The following is a 7,500-nucleotide window of genomic DNA, read 5'->3' as shown; positions in this document are numbered from 1 at the left end:
CACTGGGCCGCGCTCTTGAAGCGCGTGCGCCTTGCGGGCTGTTCGCTCACCTAAGGGCTGTTTCTCCTGTTTATGCCTATGTTGTGCACGCTGGTTAATATTCTTTTATTTTTTTGCTTGTTGTTGACAATGTATGGTGTGAGGGGCTACGTGTTATGTGGTGTTTATTAGGTCATGTCTTCTCATATTTGTGTGTTATTATGTGCTGCATTAAGCCTGTGTTATGTGCTTCATTTGTGTGTTATAAAGGGATATCAGTATATCAACTTGGTCCATTTATTTTACTATGGTTTCAAGAGAAGGAACTGGTTGCTCTTCACAGAAGCAAGATAACATGTAATGATTATTTAAGTCGCTTAGACAGATTGATAAAAAAAAAATTCGTATTGTTGGTGTTCTGCTCTTTTTTTTTTTTTTTTTTTTTTTTTTTTTTTTTTTTTTTACTTCGTTTTCGTCTTCTATATCTCCTTCTTTTTCTTATATTATCATTTGTTCTCTTCTCCTTCTCCGTATCTCCTTCCTCCTCCTCCTCCTCCTCCTTCACCTCCTCCTTTTTCTCTCCGATAGATACTTTCACAAAGGCATTTCTATATACATATCATTCCTGTTCTTTAACAATTTGTCATCATATCATCATTAATAGATAATTGATAAGAAAATAAATGCTGAATCCTTACTGCCGTGTGATATCAAAGCCAATTCCAAATCATGAGAAATCACTATGTAAATATTACTTTTTTTTAGCCATTTAAGATGAATGTGCCTGTATCTAGGGCAGTTTTACTGATACATTATACACTGTGTCAGAGTAACCAAAGATGGTTATTGTGTAAGGATTATTAGTATAAGGACACTCTTTTATTTCATGTATCTACAATATCCTGCATGTTACCCAGATTAATGTGAAATTCTATTTTGTTCAGTTATCCATGTAATAGTATGTTTTCTTTGATGTACGTCATCTGACGGCAGAATTTTATACTCCTTATGTAAACAACTCACTGAAGCGCGACGTAGATTCTCCTCATGACGGCGCCTTAATTAAGCGGAAAGGATTATGGACCAATATATATATATATATATATATATATATATATATATATATATATATATATATATATATATATATTTATATATATATATATATATATATATATATTTATATATATATATATATATATATATATATATATATATATATATATATATATATATTATGTGTATATATATATGTATATATACACACTTATATGTGTATATATAATTATGTATACATCTATATCCATATGTATACATATACATATATATGAATATATGAACACACATACATATATGTGTGTGTGTGTGTGTGTGTGTGTGTGTGTGTGTGGTATTCGTGTGTATATATATAATTTATATTATGTGTATATATACATATAGAGACATGTGTGTATATGTGTGTGTGTATATATATATATATATATATATATATATATATATATATATATATGTGTGTGTGTGTGTGTGTGTGTGTGTGTGTGTGTGTGTGTGTGTGTGTGTGTGTGTATGTAAATATCTATGCATATTTATATATGTATATTTATAAATATGTATATGTATGTATACACGTGTGTGTTATATAATATATATACACACGTAAGAGCAGAAATACTGATACTGATAATGATAATAATAAGATAATAAGGATAATAAAAATAATAATATCAGTCATTGAAAAACAAAGAGGGGAAATTGTAGTTTTTCTTTCTTTATCCCCACGGCTTGCAGGTTAACAGTGTAGTCAGATGTTTAGATGAATTCTGCCATGGATTTGAGGATGAGATTGTGTTACATTCTCGGAAGTACAGGGGATGACTGAACTTATCACTATAAGACCGGTATTTGTTATTTCTATTTTATATCTTGATTTTATTTCTGCAGCTGCTTCGTCCCTTCACATTCAGCACTGGACACACTGCCCAGTTTTCTGACCATGTGCAAGGCGGTCTCGTCACTCAAGTCAGGGTCCCCGCGAAGAAGTCATTCGAAGTCTTGGAGAGTCAGTCGAAGAGCCAGAAGTCCTCGTGACCGACCTGGGATCCTGCAGATTGCATTCCAGACCCTACTCATGTATGAGGAGGATAATGGCTCTGCACCCAGACCTTCGAATGAGGAAGATGCAGAGAAGTTGCTTCATGCATTCAAGGAAGTGAACGAGGGGCATCCAGCTAAGGTGGAAGGCTTTGAGGACATATGTGCTAAAGAAATTTGCCACGATGGCTGTGATTGGTGGTATTGTGGCTCTGGAAGTAATGAGGGCATGCTCAGGCATGGTCACTCCTATCTGTCAGTGGTTCTACTTCGATGCTCATGAGTGTCTCCAAAATGGTGTCCACCATCACAGAGGCTATGTGCACGCCTGCAGGCAGGCTTGTCATAACAGACATGGATTTGATGAAGTTTAACCTTAACAGGCAATTCTTAAAGTCAGTCAACTGCTGCAGCAGCTGTGAAGATGAATCCACAAGTTCATTGCTTTAGAAGAGTTGGTCCTGAGACTGAAAGAGTTTATGATGACTCATTCTGTGAACCTCTTGATGGGGTAGCTATTGCTCTAGACAATGTTTAAGCACGAATGTACATGGATAGGTGTGTGTTATTTAAAACCTCATTTGGGGTCGGTACCTTAGAGACAGGGTATTGTTCAAGTAGTTGTGCCACACTTGACTGAGGCATATGGATCATCTTCAGAGAAGTCTATGCCTATTTGTACATTGAAGATCTTCCCACACGATATTGAACATACACTCCAGTGGTCAAGAGCTATGTGAATTCCGTCAGATGCAGATGCTGATGGTTGATTCCAAATTCGTGGCGTGTACTCTGAAATTGTCGGGCTCACACCCCATGGAGGTGTTGGAAAGTGAGAAGTGAGTTCTAGTAGAGGACAGACCTCGGTTATTTGTGTTCTCTGGGCCTGCAAGCGCTTTGCAGAACAGTTTTAAAATCAGATTGTCCAGCTGTTACACAATTTCCCCAAAGACCAGACAACTTCAAGCAGTGAACTCTTCTGGTCTGGCCCCGAAAGATGTCCCCATTCACTTAAATTTGATGCTAATAATCAGCTACATTTGGACTACGTTTTGTGTGCTGCAAATCTCAAGGCTAGGGATTATGGCATCACTGTCATATGGGATGTTGTTGCTGACACTGTTAACAAAATTGAAAATACAAAGTTTGTGCCCTGATCTGGAGGAAAAATTGCAGTCGCAGATGCAGAAGTCGAAGCCCAAAGCCATCGGGTGGACTCAGAGAGAGTTGTCAACCTTCACTCAGCCATTCCTTAAACAACTCGTTTTGGAGTCCCGAAGTTGATTCAATTAGACTCTGAGAAAGATGGTGGCACCAATCTCCTCATGAATTCTTTTGTTGCTCATTGCTGGTAAGATTATTCCTACCACCGCAACCACAACAGCTCTTATCTCTAGGCTTGGCTCACTGGATCTCTTGAAATCTGACAAGTGCATTTAGAAATTTAAGACTGGCTTCGTTGACCTAACGCTGTCCTTCCTCAGTTACTCAGGCCCTAATTCTGCTCCAGTGCACAAGGTGAGAAAACTCCGACAGTTTCCCTTGGAACTAATACACCTAAGATTGTTTATCTAGCTTTGTTGAAATAAAGTCAGAGCTTTAGGAAACTCTTTACTGTTAAACCAGTTTTTCTCATATTTTTGAAGTATGATTTGATAGTGAAATCCTTTCTTGTTATTTTAACCTCTGCGGCCGATTTGAGAAACACTGGAAATCACAAAGACCGCATTTCTTGGTCAGGGTTTATCTAAGCTTTCCTCCCTCATGCCACCTGCTGAGACGAACGAGAGATATGTCTGTTTTTTTCTTTTCTTCCTATTTCTTTTTTTTTTTCTTTTCCTTTTTTTCTTTGTTCTTTATTTTTTCTTTTTCTTTTTCTTTTCTTTGTCCTAGAATAAGACTACCTGCTCATGAGTTTTATTTTTATGTAAGAATTCCTTTATAGTCCTGTTTAGTTTTCTTCCTTTGCATTCTTTCTTTCTTTCTTTCTTTCTTTCCTGTGGTCAATTCTAATAGTAAAAAGGAAACTTTTCATGTCAAGCTTTCTTGGTAAACTAGATAGAATACAAGTGGTTTTAATACTTTTCAGTGTAATGTTTTCTTAAGTTTCATATTTCTAGTCTTAACTAAAGTAACTGCCTATTTATTCTGAAGGAGATTTCTTACAGTTTGAGAGCTTTTCTACCCCGAGGATGTGTGAGCTGGTGAAGAAGGTAAGCAAGAAGATTGGGGATCATGTGTGAACTTTGGTGCTGGAGCTCCGTGCCAAAGGACGGAAATCTGGACGGCCCCCATGCCAAGTGCCAACCTTTCCACATCACACCCAAGGACTGCAATTCACCCTTGCCTTGGGAGTGAAGATTTTGCGCGGTGGAGTGTTGCTGGATGACATTCTGTGTGTATTTTGTGTTGATCTTGATATGCGGTTTGGTGACAAGATGAAGTCAAACGCGTGCGTGCGCTTATGTGCGCGCATGTGTGTGTATGAATGCACACATGCACACACGCACGATGTGTGTGCGGATGAATACACACATCGTGCGTGTGTGCATGTGTGCATACATGCTCAACACCAAAATTGCAAAGGCCTTCGTCTGATAATTGCAATTTAAATGACGGCGCGTGTGTTTTGCTGCAGCTTTGGACAACAGTCACCATTGTATTCGCCAACAAGCATGGCTTTTAAACGTTCTGTCATTATTAGTATTATTATTAGTATTGCATTTTTTATCATTATTTTATTACTATCATTGTTATCATTCTCATCCTCATTATCAATTAATTGAAATTATTATTACTATTATTATTATCATTATTATTATCATGATTATCACTATTATTAGTGTTATTATTATTGATACTACCACTATTATTATTACTATTATTTTTATTTTCATTGTTATTATCGTTATTATCATCATTATTATATCATTATCACCATTAATATTATTATTATTATTATTATTATTACTATTATTATTATTATCATTATTATTATCATTATTATAATCACTATATTATTATTATTATTATTATTATTCCTATTATTATAGCTATCATTATTATTATCATCATTATTATTCCTATTATTGATTATTAACGTTATCATTGTTATATTTATTACTATTATTATTGTTATAATTATTGTTGTTGCTGTTATTGTAATTATGTTTTCATCATGATCAGCATTCTGTCAATAATACTGTTGTTATTATCAACATTAGTATTACTACTATAATCATCACCACTATTGCTATTGTTATTATATTTTTTGAATTTTACCGTCAATATCTTAAATCATTAAGACCTGTACAATATTTGAATGTGGTATGAACGCTGACAAATTAATGATTAGCTTGCTTTTGTTTTCCGCTAATGTCTATCCATATTCAAGGCTCTCCTATTGTCTTCCGCCTCGGTTACAAATTCACCTTACTTGCTATTCGTTTCCCCCTGCATTCACCTGCCCCAGAGGTCGGCCACGAGGGCAAGGGAAGGTTTCCGCTGGGTGTGGCCCTTGCCGGTATAAGGGGGGACGTTAAATTGATTTATGGCGAAGCCTAATGCACTTTATATGATTTGCTTTCATCTTTTGCTCTGGCTGAAATTCTATTATTATTATTACTTATTATTATTATCATTATTATCATTATTATTATTATTATTATTACTATTATTATTATTATTATTATTATTATTATTATTATTATTATTATTATTATTATTATTATTATTATTATTATTATTACTATTATTATTATTATTATTATTATTATTACTATTATTATTGGCCACAGAAGCCGCCAAGTAAACAAAGTGAGACAACAAGAAAAGCCTGTGACCAAACTAAAGCTTTAGATTTCATAATAAGAATCAATATAATTTTAGGAAAGAGAGAGAGAGAGAGAGAGAGAGAGAGAGAGAGAGAGAGAGAGAGAGAGAGAGAGAGAGAGAGAGAGAGAGAGAGAGAGAGAGAGAGAGAGAGAGAGCGAGCCATGTATCTGCACATATTAAAGCCACTACATATTCAAGGCACTGATACGAGTTCACGTTTTTAGCAAAAGAAGTAACAGAAGCAGGATGACTATATCATATTGTCACTATTTCTACTGTCATTATTTTCATCATAATCACTACCAAAAAGCCTCATAATTATACTGAAAATAAACTAAATGTAACATAATGATCATTGTAGAACAGCCTCCGATTCAGTTCCATTAACTCTTGAAAATAATGATAATTATTTGATCCGTCATCATTCTCTTCCTTACCTTTTTTACTTTATTTTCTAGCATTAAATCTTTTTACGCCGATGTCTGTTTGCGAATTTATACTGCCATCCAGGTACACTTCCTTTATCAGGCCTCGAAGCCAACTGCTGAGGGAAGTGCATCGAACTGACCATCATTACAAGTCGTGGCTTCAGCGCCGCCTTGGTTGCAGCCAAAAGTCAAGCAAAATGGAATATGATGAAAGCTGTTTTCGAATTCAGTTCCTGTTTACTGTTGTAACAGAAAGCAATGATTGGATCGCCTTCAGTTCCAAACGCTTCTGACTAATCGAAATCAGTTTGCAGAGTACGCTGCCCTAATTATTGTTTTATTCGACACTAGAAAAGGCATGTAACCTGCACAGAACTGGTATAGCAAATAGCATCCAGCGGCACCTGGTGTTCCCAGGCGGCCAGCCATCCAGGACCCAACGTTGCTTAATCTTGCTGACCGGACGGAAATCGGTGCTTTCGCCGTGATATGACTGTCAACGTAAATCATACAGCTTCAAGCCCGTGCCTGTCTCCTTGCAATCTGTTTGCCTTCTGCATTTTGCCCATGAGGAACGTCAAATAATTAACACAGACAATATGTATAATCAATTGCGAAAGTTACTGTCACTATTATTTTTTTCACAGCTCAGGAAAAAGTACTTTGTATATTTTGTGCATCTAAGGAGAAGTCATTTTTGTTGTTTTAATTTCTGCAGTAATGTACACTGCATGATGCGTATTCTCAGTGATATATGTCACTTTATGGCATAATCGGAGCTGTACAGATGGTAATAATAGGAAACATGTACATTTCTGTTCATATCTCTTGCTGCATTCAATGATATTTTAAGTATGAAAAGAACTACAATAATGATATTATGTAAGATTGACTTTATTTAGAAGTACTAATGTGCAAACATATTTGTGAAGGTACGTCCCCTACCCCAAAAAAAGTTTCATATCGTCATACAAATAATATGCACATGAAACATTCAACTGTAATATTTTTTACAGATGGACGACAGGAGATCTAAGTAGGAGGCTGTAAATCGAGAGAAATAGATTCAGAGAAGCGAAGTCTCACCGAAGACTTTCCCAGCAATTGTACCTCTTGTTGTGCTCTCGGCTTGCCTGCTGACTCGCGCACAGCTCATTCATTCCCACCG

General features: G+C 35.9%; 1 pseudogene; it reads left to right on the top strand.

Moving 5' to 3' along the window:
• Positions 1 to 4,570, top strand: part of LOC125047437 — a 5,232-nt pseudogene extending 662 nt beyond the window's left edge.
• Positions 4,571 to 7,500: the final 2,930 nt, after the last annotated feature.

This window comes from Penaeus chinensis, chromosome 41, assembly GCF_019202785.1.
Source record: "Penaeus chinensis breed Huanghai No. 1 chromosome 41, ASM1920278v2, whole genome shotgun sequence".
Lineage (NCBI taxonomy): Eukaryota > Metazoa > Arthropoda > Malacostraca > Decapoda > Penaeidae > Penaeus > Penaeus chinensis.
The sequence above is the reverse complement of the archived record's forward strand: the minus strand, read 5'-3'. Positions and strand labels throughout refer to the sequence as shown.